The following is a 12646-nucleotide window of genomic DNA, read 5'->3' as shown; positions in this document are numbered from 1 at the left end:
TCAGCCTCCATCACAGTTCATCGAGTCCTGTTTATACCCTCCAAACATCACATGCCGTCCACAGGTGTTGTAAGAATTTGATATTAGCAACTTCATTTTGCTTCTCATAACTTCCATAGTACATATAATGGGATAGCCTTTGCTCTTTTTGTTTCCCATATATCTGTGTGTACATGTGTGTGTGTGTGAATGTATGTGTGTGTATGTGTATGTATACATGTGTGAGTGTATGTGGAATGTGTATGTGAGTGTGTGAGTGTATATGTCTGTGATTGTGCATAAGTATGTGTGAGTGTGTATGTGAATGTAAGAGTGTGTTCTCATATGTGTTATGTGTGTGTATATATGTATGTGTAAGTGTGTGTGCATGTATGTTTAACTATGTTGTATGTGTGTATATGGGTGCATGTGTGTATTTGCATATGTGGTATTTATGTCTTTATATGTGTACGTGTGTGTGTATGTGTGCATATACAGTTCGTGAGGATGTGTGTATGCACTCAAGCCTGCCACAGTACAACTGTGGAAGTCAAAGCAAATGTAGAAAAGCAAATATCTTCATGTAGAAAGCAAATATCTTCTACCGTGTGGGTTCAGAGATTGAACTCAGGTCATTGATCTTGGAAGCCTGTGCCTTTACCTGCTGAGCTGTCTTGATTGCCTGAATATGATTGCCCCTCACGAGGAAGAGAAATCTAATACATGCTGAGTACTAAGGACCTTACGCTGTGTGAACAAACACAATCGGAATCCACTGCTGTGGCTGCTCCAAAGTCCAGTTCACAGAACATGGGAAATGAGGTGGAGTTTGTCAGGGCTTGGTTGGCGGAAGTTCAGTTTGGGAAGTCTGTGGTCATGTGACATCACGAAGGGCTTCGTGTCACTGAACTCAGCCAAAGAACCCGGATTGGTTAGGTACACTAATCCCAGCAGAGACAAGAGGGTCAAAGGTTCAAGGTTATCCTAAGCTGCATGTCTATTTCTTTTATGACTGCTGGTCCAATTCTGCTGAAGACTGGCCCCAGGCTGTAGCAGCGTTAGGAGATGATAGAACCTTTACTTGACAGAGATATGGAGCCAGCCTGGGTGTTCAGTGACAGAAAGATTCATAAGGGAGATATGGTATCTACACAATGGGATTTTTTTCTCAGCCCTAAAGAGGAATGAAGGTATGTCATTTGCAAGGAGATTTATTCAACTGGAAACCATCATATTAAATGAATTAAGTTATGTTTTCTTTTCTACATGGTTCCTCGATTTTAGATAGATGTATAAATCACATATATGACATGGAAATAGAAATGAACTCTCTGGGAGACAAAGGAGACATGTTTGTTAGTTGGCTGGTTGATTGGTTTTCTGAGACAGTCTCACTATGTAGCCCTGGCTGTCCTGGACCTCACTATACAGACCAGGCTGGCCTCGAACTCACAGAGCTCCTCCTGGTTCTGCCTCCCAAGTCCTTTAAACGGCCAGTTTAAAGGACACACTTTTAAATGCACATCTCAGCCTGTTTTCTACCTCCCCTGGCCCTCACTATGGTTGACAAGAGGCCCCAGAACACAGAAGCAGAGGCCTGCTTGCTGGTGCTAAGGGTCTTCTCACAAGCAGGATCCTTAAGTTTTACAGTGTCTTTTGGAGACAATTCTGGCCTGTTGGTTAGATAGAAATTGTTCACCCCTCAGATCTGTGAGTCTCAGGAAGGAATTCCTGACAGATATGATATGATATGATACGATAAACGTGACAGTGCCCGGCAAATACAGAAGTGGATGCTCACAGTCATCCACTGGACGGAGCACAGGGTCCCCAATGAAGGAGCTAGAGAAAGTACCCAAGGAGCTGAAGGGGTTTGCAGTTGGGACTAAACCACCAATCAAAGAAAACACACGGAGAGACTCATGGCTCTAGCTGCATATGTAGCAGAGGATGGCCTAGTCAGTCATCAATGGGAGGAGAAGCCCTTGGTCCTGTGAAAGTCCTGTGCCCCAGTATAGAAGGTCAAGGCCAGGAAGAGGGAGTGGGTGGGTTGAGGAGCAGGGGAAGGGGGGAGAGGATAGGGGATTTTTGGAGGGGAAACTAGGAAAGGGGATAACATTTGAGATGTAAATAAAGAAAATATCTAATAAAAGAAAGAAAAAAAGGTAGACTCAGGTTAAAGGAAAAAAATAAAACAAAAACAAAAACAAAACAAACAAAAAACGTGAAGGGCCTCAATGGACATCAGATAAAAAGACAGGATTCTGGGCCAGATTCAACTGGCCAATCCTCCATATCCACCAAGAGACATGTCCACCATGTAACTCAGCGAACACAGTGCCTCTGGACAACACTCTCAGTCATGTGCATATTCTATATACACACAATATAGCGACAACAATAAGTAATGTAAATCATTAAAAGGAGTGGTGGCGCACGCCTTTAATCTCAGCACTGGGAGGCAGAGGCAGGTGGGTCTCTGTGAGTTTGAGACCAACCTGGTGTACAGAATAGGTTCCTAGACAGCCAGGCAACACAGAAAAAACCCTGTCTTGAAAAAAAAACAAAACAAAATTTAAAAAGTAAATTAGTAAGTAAACGAATGAATGGTTTCTGTCCTAAACGTACAAGTAATACTAATATAGACACTAGGCTCTATCTATCTATTTATCTATCCTATCATGCATCCATTTACATATACGTATATTCAACACTGTGCATGTAACAGTAATAAAGAGGGGGTCATGAATTGAGAAGAAATGGGGGAACCGGGGTCTGGGTGAGGGAGGAGTAGAAATGGTATAAATATTCTTGTGTATGAAATTCTAAAATGAAAAAATTGAAATAAAACTTTAAAGTGTAAGGTCTTGGGGCTGGAGATGTCTCCACAGAGGCTCCTGCTGCTAAGCTGGTGACCCAAGTTTGCGCTCTGAATCCCACTGGTGGAAGGAGAGAACGGATTCCCAAAAGTTGTCCTCTGACCGCCACACAGGGTACAGGGCACAGGACCCAACACCACCCCACACCATCCACATCCACAAATAAATAAATAAAATTTAATAAACTTTTCTACCCCAGCACTCAGAGACAGGCTGATCTCTGTGAATTCAGGGCCACCCTGGTCTACACAGCAAGTTCTAGGACAGCCAGGGCTACATAGGAAGACCTTACCTCAAAATGCATGCAAACAAGCCCCCCCCAACAAAATAAATATTTCTAATTAAAAAGTATTTTATTGAGGTACTGGTTGACGAATAAAATTCAATTACTTAAGTACAAATTTTCCATTCTGCTACATTAAATGATTGGCAATTACACTAATAAACACCTCCACCTGTCACGATTGCTGTTTGCCCCCTGTGTCTGTATGTGCGCTCACACGTATGTGCACTTATATATGGCAGATCTATGAAATCCGTTTTCCTTCTGTAACCTAGGCATTCATACCCTTTGATTGGTATTTCTACCTTTTCTCTAGACCTTGGAGATTACCACGTGGCCACTTCTGTGACTTCCAGGGTTAAAGTCCATGTGTGAGAGGACTGCCTCGTGTCTGTCTTTCCGTGCCTGCCTTGTTTAACATCCATTTGTGTTCTGAATGTGTGTGTGTGTGTGTGTGTGTGTGTGTGAATTTTTACACTCTGGAGCCTTTGATAGGTATTATTTTGCCCTCAGAAGAATACATACATAGATAAGTACAAAGATATGTACATCACACATACATACATACATACATACATATGTATGTACATACGTACGGACATACATACTTTGTTTTTAGTCTCCCCTAAACCTCTCCATATACTTCTCTCCCCTCCTGCAGGTTTTTTTTTAGTCCTCAAATAGTTACCCCTGCTTTCAAGCCCCACATATCCAAAGGTGCTAAATTGTGCTTGCCTCTAGCTTCTGCCTCAGCCTCTGCCTCCCCTCCCCAAGGAGGGCTGGGCTGGGTCAGACCTAAGCTCTGACTCCTGGACACCTTGAATATTGGAGTTATAAACTCACCACACACCTACTTTTGTGATCTGTTCAGCAAAGCAGTATCTTTACTGAATGCCATCTGAAGGTCCACGTTCTCAGTTGACTGAATCAGGGTCAGGTCATGTTCCCAGCACCCTGGCCCCATTTGCACCACAGCGCTTCTCCACCCAGTGAATATTGCTGTATTGTCAGTGAATGGCCAGGCCTCAGAGTCAGGAATCTAAAGGTTGATCGATCATGGTGTTCTTTTCATTTTATTAGTCCCATCCAATGACTCTGTGGAGTGGACTTCCTTGTTTAAATTTTTTAAAAATTGTTTTTAATGTATATGTATGTTTGTGTCTGTGTAAGCGAATGCTATATGTGTGTGGGTGCCCTCAAAGGCCATAGGAGGGTGCTGGATTCCCCTGGGACTGGAGTTACAGGCAGCTGTGAGCCACCCAGTGGTAGGAAATGAACCCCATGTCCTCTACATGAGCAGTAAATGCTCTGAACGGATGAACCATCTCTGCAGCCCCGAAGAGGACATTCTTCCTACCCTTCATTATGGCTGAACTGCTGCCTTCCTGGGACTTGAAGCAGATGGAGTTTCTGTAGCTGGGGCATAAGAGAATAGTCTCAATATTGCCCTTTCTGGGAAGAGAGAAAGAGGTGAGCTGGGTGGGTTTGGGGCTTTCTTTTCTTTTCCTTAATTTTCTTTTCTTCCCCCCCCCCCAAGTTGACATAAAGCTAGAGTCATTTGGGAAGAAGGGACATCAATTGAGAAAATGCCCCCCACAAGTTTGGCCCGTCTTGATTGATGACTGATATGGGAAGCCCAGATCACTGTGAGAGGGTACCACCACTGGGCTGGGGCCCGGGGTGTGTAATAATGCAAACAAGCTATCGTGAACAAGCCGCTAAGCAGTGTCCCTCCACGGCCTCTGCTTCAGTCTCTGCCTTGAGTTCCAGCCCTGACTTCTTTAGTGGTAGAGTGTGGCCTGAGAGTTGTAAGTGAAATAAACCGTTTCTTCCCCCAAGTTGCTTTTGGTCGTGGGGTTTTATCAAAGTAATAGGAAAAAAAAAAAAAAAAAGGCAGAATGTTTCAAAACTGATTCAGCATAGAAAACAAAGCCAGTAGATCCCAGTCCCCAGCGTTTTCCAGAGCCGGCTATGCAGGCTGTTCCTGGGCTGCTTCAATCTCCAGGGTTGAGGAGACGTCAGGATGTAGACATGCGCACCATGCAGTGAAGCCAATCAGGTGATCCTTCCTTCTCGGAAAGCCCTGTTGCACGCAGTGAATTGTGGGAGGAAGAGGCCTCGTTGCTGGGGCAGCTGGGACGCGAAGACTTCACTACCCTCCCAGCTGATGCAGCGGATATCATCTGATCCCTGCAGATGCTCAGCATCCAGTCTCACACCAAATCCACAGCGAAGCATTTTCCTGTGACAACTCATTGAAGAATTCTAAAAATCCCAATAATACGTTCCATTTTCTTCAAGTCAAAGAGACCGTGCCCCAGTTCGGGTCTCCGTGGTGAGATGAGAGCGGCTTGGGCAACTGGCTCAGAAAGTCACAAGGAGATGAACAGCCCCGCCGAGAAAGGACAAGCCAGTCCTCCCTCCAGCTCAGGTGGTGCCCAGGGAAGAAAGAGAATGGTGAAGAGTCCTTAGTTAGCGTCACTCCTACAGACTTCCAATCCTCCTGCCTCAGCCTCCTGCGTGCTGGGATTACAGACAGGTGTTCCATATGGACACCTGATTTACATCATGCTGGGGAGCCTTGTGTTTGTAAAGCAATCATTCTACCAAGTGAGCCCTAGCCCCACAAGCTCTTCCTCTTAAACGCTGACTTCCAAATCCACCTGGTTTTCTAGATGGGTGTGGGCTTGGTGAGCCTGTGTTGGGGGCAGAAGGGAACAAGTCACATGCCACCCCTGCTCAAGAGGGCTATGACCATGTTCTCAAAGACCAACTCCTGAGAGAACAGAGAGGCCCTGGGAATGTGCTTAAAGAAGCAAGACAGGGGTGATGGGAACACTGGCCCAAGAAGTGGCCTAGGGTTTCAGTGGCAGATCTGTGACAACTGTCCCATAATGACAGAGAGCCAGGCAAGCATCCTAACTTGGGAGACTCATAAATGTGGCTGCAAGTCTTACTACCTTCAGCTCGAAACGTCCCAGCCAGGGTTTCACTGGTTGATTCTAAGCCTGTTTCCTCAACTACAGACTAGAGGAAACCTCAGCCACTATGGAGAAGATGAGAGACTAGGCACCTACACCTGAGACACAGCCTCAGCTCAAAGTCCACTGGCTGCCCTGTGGCTTCCTCCACTGTCTTCCTACCTGGGAGGCTGTCCTCACATGCTCCCTCATAAACCAGAGCCCAGAGTGAAAGCAGGGCGGCATGTAGAGAGGTCACTCTCTGCCCCACATGGCCATATAAGGTGCCTTGTGTGAGTTCTGCTATCTAAATGTCAGAGGATGTACCAAGCTTGTACTGGGGTGTCCTCGGAGGCCAAGGTGCTGGGGACCTGCCCCAGGCTGAGGCATAGCTCGTTCAGCCCAGCTTATCCCTGAGCAGCCTTGGCTAGCCTCAAGTGAACTAGCTACCTGTGGCTACACTTCGTGTAGCATCTGCTGAGGAGAGGAGCTGACCTCATAGGCCACCGGGAGCAGAAGTCTCCTGGGTCCATTCAGATCTGGCATCCAGCCCCAAGCTGGCTGCCAGCCAGCTTCTTGTAGCTAATTTGCCTATCGCTGATTGTTTGGGAGGTTTCTGGGAAGCTGGGCTCTGGCTGAGGGAATCTTTGACATCAGGGCTCGTGACGCTGGAGACTTTGGACTCTCACAGTTTCCTCGAGCCCTGGAATGGTAACACTGTCACTTTAGCTGGTTTGCAGCAAGCCATCCCCACCTGTCTCCAGATTAGCCCCAGGCAGAGCCTGAAAAGGGACCTGCTCCAAGCAGCCACCAGTTGTAAGCCATGCTGCCCAGGTTTGGGAGATGGAACCCAAGTCTGTATGTGTGCTAGTAGAGCACTCTACTGCTGAATGGTACTTTTCTGCCCTAATTACACAGACACACATAAACGCACACACACACACACACACACACGCACAAACACATATGTGCATGCACACAGACATAGGCACACACAGACACACACATGCACACACACACTCATGCACACACAAAGACACACGCACACATGCAGGCACACGTAGACACACTCTTGCACACACACTCACACACATACACAAACGTGTGTGCGCGCACACACACACATGCAGACACAGACACAGACACTTAGACAAACTGGATGTTTCAGTATTAATGAATACATCTACAGTCAGTTGAATGTGAATTTTGTGAGTGCTTCACACTCCCTACATCTTCACTGGTCTGTGTTGTCACTGTAAGGGGAATCTTTTTTGTAACACAATGGATGGGTTAGCATGGTGCAGGCGTGCTATGAAAGTATGGCTACTTCTCATTTCAGCATGGTTGACTCCTTGTGAGCTAACAAACCTGTGGTGGTGTCATATGTGTGTCTCTCTCTGCCATGGAAGTCACCTGTGCTCCCCAAAGACAGTGTGGGGTCAACTTCAGATCTCCAGGCTTGCTGCTTGCCGTCTGGAGTCTTCCATGGTCAAGGGCAGCAAGGTCCCCATGCTGGCCACACCCTTGGCCATGACTCTACCATCCAATCTGAGAACCCAGCAGGTGGCACCATCAGTAGGCATGGTAAGTCTTTGTGCTGATTTGAAAGCAACCACTTCTCCTGACTCAGATGTGAAGAGTCTGATGAAGTCTGTAGGCTACCAGAAAAATCCACCCACTGACCCTTTCAAGGAAGTCATGGACAGTCCCAAGCACACTAAAGTCTGTAAACTAGCATCCTGCCTTAACACTGGGATGCCTGGAGTTCTTGGGTGTCAGTGATCTTAGCTCTCTGCATCTTTATTTTCTGTATGAGAACAGAATTTGTCTAGGCCTGTTGCAGCCTTGTTAGGGAGCTACTGAGACCGCGTGTGTGAAAAGGCTCTGCCGACCGCAGCTAAGCAACAAGAAGGGAAGGGAAGACTCACACCGGGAAAGGGGCATGATGAGGCCCAGCTCTGAAAGGCAACAAAGACATCTGGGTTTCTTCGAGAGCGTTATCAGCTCCTGTGCCGCCAGCTGCACCCAGTGAACTTGGCCCTTGCCCCCAGGAACAGCAGATAAAGGCCTTCACAGCACTCTGTTTCCGAGGTTATGGGGCTGTTACGCTGACCCAGCCAAAACCATGATTAAGTGGTTGGAGGTTGGAAAAGAAGTGTTGGGCTTGTGGTTCACAGAGACCAGCTTCTGTGGGATCATAAACATTAATAATTAATCCTGCCTTGTGTGATGGAGGAGAACAGCCAGGAGCCTCAGAGTGACTGCCTTTCAGGTGCCGGGCTCTCTGGCTCTGTGTGACTTTTGTAGTCCTCCCACACCCCTAAGTCCCTACTGCAAAGTAAGAGCAAATCTGCAGCAGGACACCTGAAGGTCGTCCTAACTAAGCCACACCCTCACAAGAGACTCCAGAGCATTCCAAGCTGTCCCATTTCCAGCACCTGATACCTCCTGTCCTCTTGCACAGCATGTTTCAAGGGCAGACATGTCAACATGCATGTGTGCGTCACTTACACATTTGTATTGGGGGAGGGGCCGGGAGAAGAGAGCAAAAGAATATAGGTCCCTGAAAACAGCATCCCCAATACCCAGGGCAGCTAGCCCTTCCCAGGATGTTCTACAGCCCCCACACTGACGGGTTCCATTACTGGTCTGTCTCCCCAGGTCTAGAACAGAACAGAACAGCACATTGAGAAATTACAAGTGCTTTGAACACTCTCAAGCCATTGCTTCAGTTTGCATCTGAACAATTCCCTTAAGGCTCATGTGCTAAGGCTTCCTCCCTGCTCATTGTATTATTATTATTATTATTATTATCATCATCATCACCATCATCATCATTAGTATCACCAACATCATTATTATGATTATTTATTTACTTTTTGTGAGTACACTGTAGCTGTCTTCAGACACACCAGAAGAGGGCGTCAGATCTCATTATGGATGGTTGTGAGCCACCATGTGGTTGCTGGGAATTGAACTCAGGACCTCTGGAAGAGCAGTCAGTGCTCTTAACCACTGAGCCATCTCTCCAAGCCCCCAGATCATGGTATTATTAAAGGGTGATGGGTAGGATGCCTTTAATCCCAGCATTGGGAAGGCAGAGGCAGGAGGATCTCTGTGAGTTCTGGGCCAGCCTGGTCTACAGAACAAGTTCCAGCACAGCCAGGGCTACCCAGAGAAACCCTGTCTCAAAAGAGAAGCAAACAAAAAGGAAGGAGTGGAAGGAAGTTAGGTCACTGAGGACATGAACTTAAAGTGTGTGTGTGTGTTGTTAAGGATCAAACCCAGGGATTCCAGTAGGCTACTAAAACACTCAACCACTGAGCCACATCCCCTGCTTCCCTTAACCCATCTCATAGCCCTTCCCCTCTGCCAGCTGGAATGTTTCTGCCCCTCCTGGATACTGCTGTTTTCTCCTTTCTAAGGGAACCCCCAGTGCTCCCCACATTGGTAAGTCCAGTCTCCTGTTCTTGCATCTTTGTTGATCCATTAAGAGGCAGCGTGGGGCTGAGCTTCGTGCAGTGGCTGTGAGGACAGCCTCTATAGATTGGGTTGCCTCTGCTGAAACATATCCGTTCCACCCAGGGAGCAAGGACAGCTGTTCCCACCATCTCTATGTGGTTTGTGAGGGAAACAGTCATTGCTTGTTAATTAACTGGTTTAAATGTTCAGTAAACTCCAAAGTTCAACTTTAATGAGTCATTTTCCCTCCCAGGTCCCCCTAGTAGGTGTCATCACGAAAGTTGCCATAGGTGAACCATGCCCCTGGCTGGCTCACAGCTCCATGCTCTGAGTCTGGCTGGCCCATGGGCTGCACTAGACCAGTCTGTCCTGGGCACCTTGAGGACATCTGTTGCTGGCATGGAGGGTGAGTGTCACTTTGCTTTAGACAACCTACTGGCCACTTCCTCTGATCCTGGAAACATGGTTGGGGCCCATTTGGCCCCTGACGCATATATGGCCCTCTCCTGCCCAGGCAGATTTGCCCCAGAAACCCCTTCCAGGCAGATACAGAGAGCAGGAGGGCTCCTCTAGTTCTCCTGTATCACAGGATGCCAAGGGCTCTGGGGGTGTCAAATCATGCTCTCCCAGCTCTCCCATATACTAGAGTGATAAATGGGACCTGGGCATGAAAAGCCTTCCAAAGCCTTTCTTCTCTATTAATTCAGCTTGTGATCACATGGGACTTCAGTCTGGGACAGAGACAGCAGCATTCAATAGGGGTCTACTTTGTCCCTTGTTCAACCACCTGCTTTGCATAGCTCCCTGAGCCTGGTGGGCTCTCAGCCCCTCCTGTACAGTTGGGAAATTACCAAACAGCGAGCAGTCTACCCTAGAGCAGTTAGGACAGGTTATCTGGCCCACCCTGCATCTGTTGAATTGAATCTATATTTTAACAAGATGTCCAGACGATACTGCCTGGTCCATTGCAGACGGAGGTTCAGCCAAGGCCTATGCCACACCCTGAGATGTCTCTCCTGTCTTACCTCAGTGAGCGGTCTGCTCCCTCAAGGCTTGGCTCCGGGTGTAATTACTGCAATTATCATGTTGGATTTATTCTTGGTTTCACTCATGCTCCCTCCCCTTAGTTTAAATATTCGCATTTTATTAGAGCCCATCCATTATAACCCAAGCCCTTTTGGATCCTCCTCAGGGCCACATGGAATACATTTGCTCAGGACTGGTCTAGGCCCTTGAACACAGTTCACCTTTTCCAGGACTAATGTTCTGTTTACTGGTGAGGAACTGAGTCTCAGAGGGTTAGACAATGAACCAGCCTGGGTAGCTGCTGGGTGCCCCCCACCCCCAGGGCATCGCCACTTGCAGAGTCAGCCCAGCAGCCACTTGGACATTGTCTTCAAACAGAAGGACAATTGGCTGCTGAGAGGGAGCAGAGGGATGAATGGGTCAGAGGTGTTCTGGCCTGAGGTTTTGCACAGATGCCCATGGCTCTGACTACATTCAGCGGGTGGTAGAGGAACCCTGGCACTTGGAAAAGACAAGTTCTGGGTGGGAAAAGGGTAAGAACAGCCTAGGACTCATTTGCAGGCCATCAGCCAGCATGAACCTCCCTGGGGTGAGGCTGATTTCAACATCTTTCTGAGAAATCCACCCATCAATGCGGGTCCTCATTTTCCAAGTCACTGAGCACTCCTGGTACACCTCAAATTCTCTTCATTCCTTTCAAAGCCCAATCCAGTTGGGAGCCTTGCCTCTGGTCTCACAACAAGACCTGTCTGTAAGTGGGACAGACTTAAGGGAAGGGCCCTGAGCAGCCTGGGTGTCTCAGGCATCTGGCCCCGGGGTTCAGAGTGGGACTTCATATGGCAGACAACATCGAGGAAAGTGGGAGAAAGAAAAATCATTCTAGACCCATCCTCCCAGGGTCTTGCTTTAAAACCAGCAGCTAAATCCACTCTACCCTACCTAAACCTGCCCAGTCACCTCTTTCAGTACCAGGTCTAAGGCCACCGACTCTATCACTCCACTCTGGCCCATCTTGCTAAACTGCCCACTTGTCTTGGGTTGGGGGTTTATTGTTGTTACCTATTTTTAAAGGTTTGTTTTGTTTTGCTTTTTGGTTTTCTGAGGTAGGGTCTCATGTAGCCCAGGCTGGCTTCACACTGGCTATGGAGCTGCGGATAACCTTATATCCTAATTATCTTGCCTCAGCCTCTACAGTGCTGGAACCACAAGCAACGGGCAATGCTCAGGGTAGGCGTTCACCTTAACCCACACTATGTTCTGGAAAGAAGTCACACTGTGGTAACCTGCTACCTACCAGGCTGATTATGATCAGAAAGGCAGGGATTGTGGAGCGTTGGAATGTTGCAGGTCCAGAGCAAAATGATCTTGGGCCATTTTAACCCAGTAGACAGCCACATGTTGCCCACTTCTGTGTGGGACCTATTGGTGTGAACATCTAGCTCTAGTTTCTTCCAGCCCCAACTCTGAGACTCTCAGAGGGCATGAGGGCTATAGCAGGGGCTCCCTGCCATGGTCTGTGCACCTGTCTTTGTTACTGTAAAAACTCCATGAAATTGTCAGCACGCTGGAACATGGTATTTGGGGTAACCTGAATCTGTGTACCTGGGCCACAGTCAATCATTTTTGGCTCCAGAATAAACATCTTTTGACCCTTTGAATTGAAAGCTTCAACACCCACTGTGGGAAAGAGGTCGCTGCTATGCTGGGAGGCAGAGGAGTAGGCAGGGCGCTTCCTTCCTAACTCGCAGGGGTGTTAAGACAGAAAGTAACTGAGCTGGTGGTGCTCAGCGGGGCCATGGCCTCCCGGCTGCTGGACTCGCAGCGTCTTGGCGCCACCGTGCGGCCACTTTCTGCCATTGCTGAGTCGCTGGTGAACCTGCTGAAAGCCTAATGAGAAGAATCGCCTCTTAGAGCAGCCCCTTCCTTCAAAGAGCTTCCTCTCTGGTCCAGCATATGGTCCCGATGAATCGGAACTGGCTTGCGTAGACGCCTCAGTGGCAGGACACAAAAATAGGCTGTGTGTCTCCAAGCTTTCAAGGATCTTCTCCCTGCCCTGC

Source organism: Mus caroli, unplaced genomic scaffold, assembly GCF_978045245.1.
Source record: "Mus caroli unplaced genomic scaffold, Mus_caroli_1 scaffold_1, whole genome shotgun sequence".
NCBI classification, from domain to species: Eukaryota; Metazoa; Chordata; class Mammalia; order Rodentia; family Muridae; genus Mus; species Mus caroli.
The sequence above is the reverse complement of the archived record's forward strand: the minus strand, read 5'-3'. Positions refer to the sequence as shown.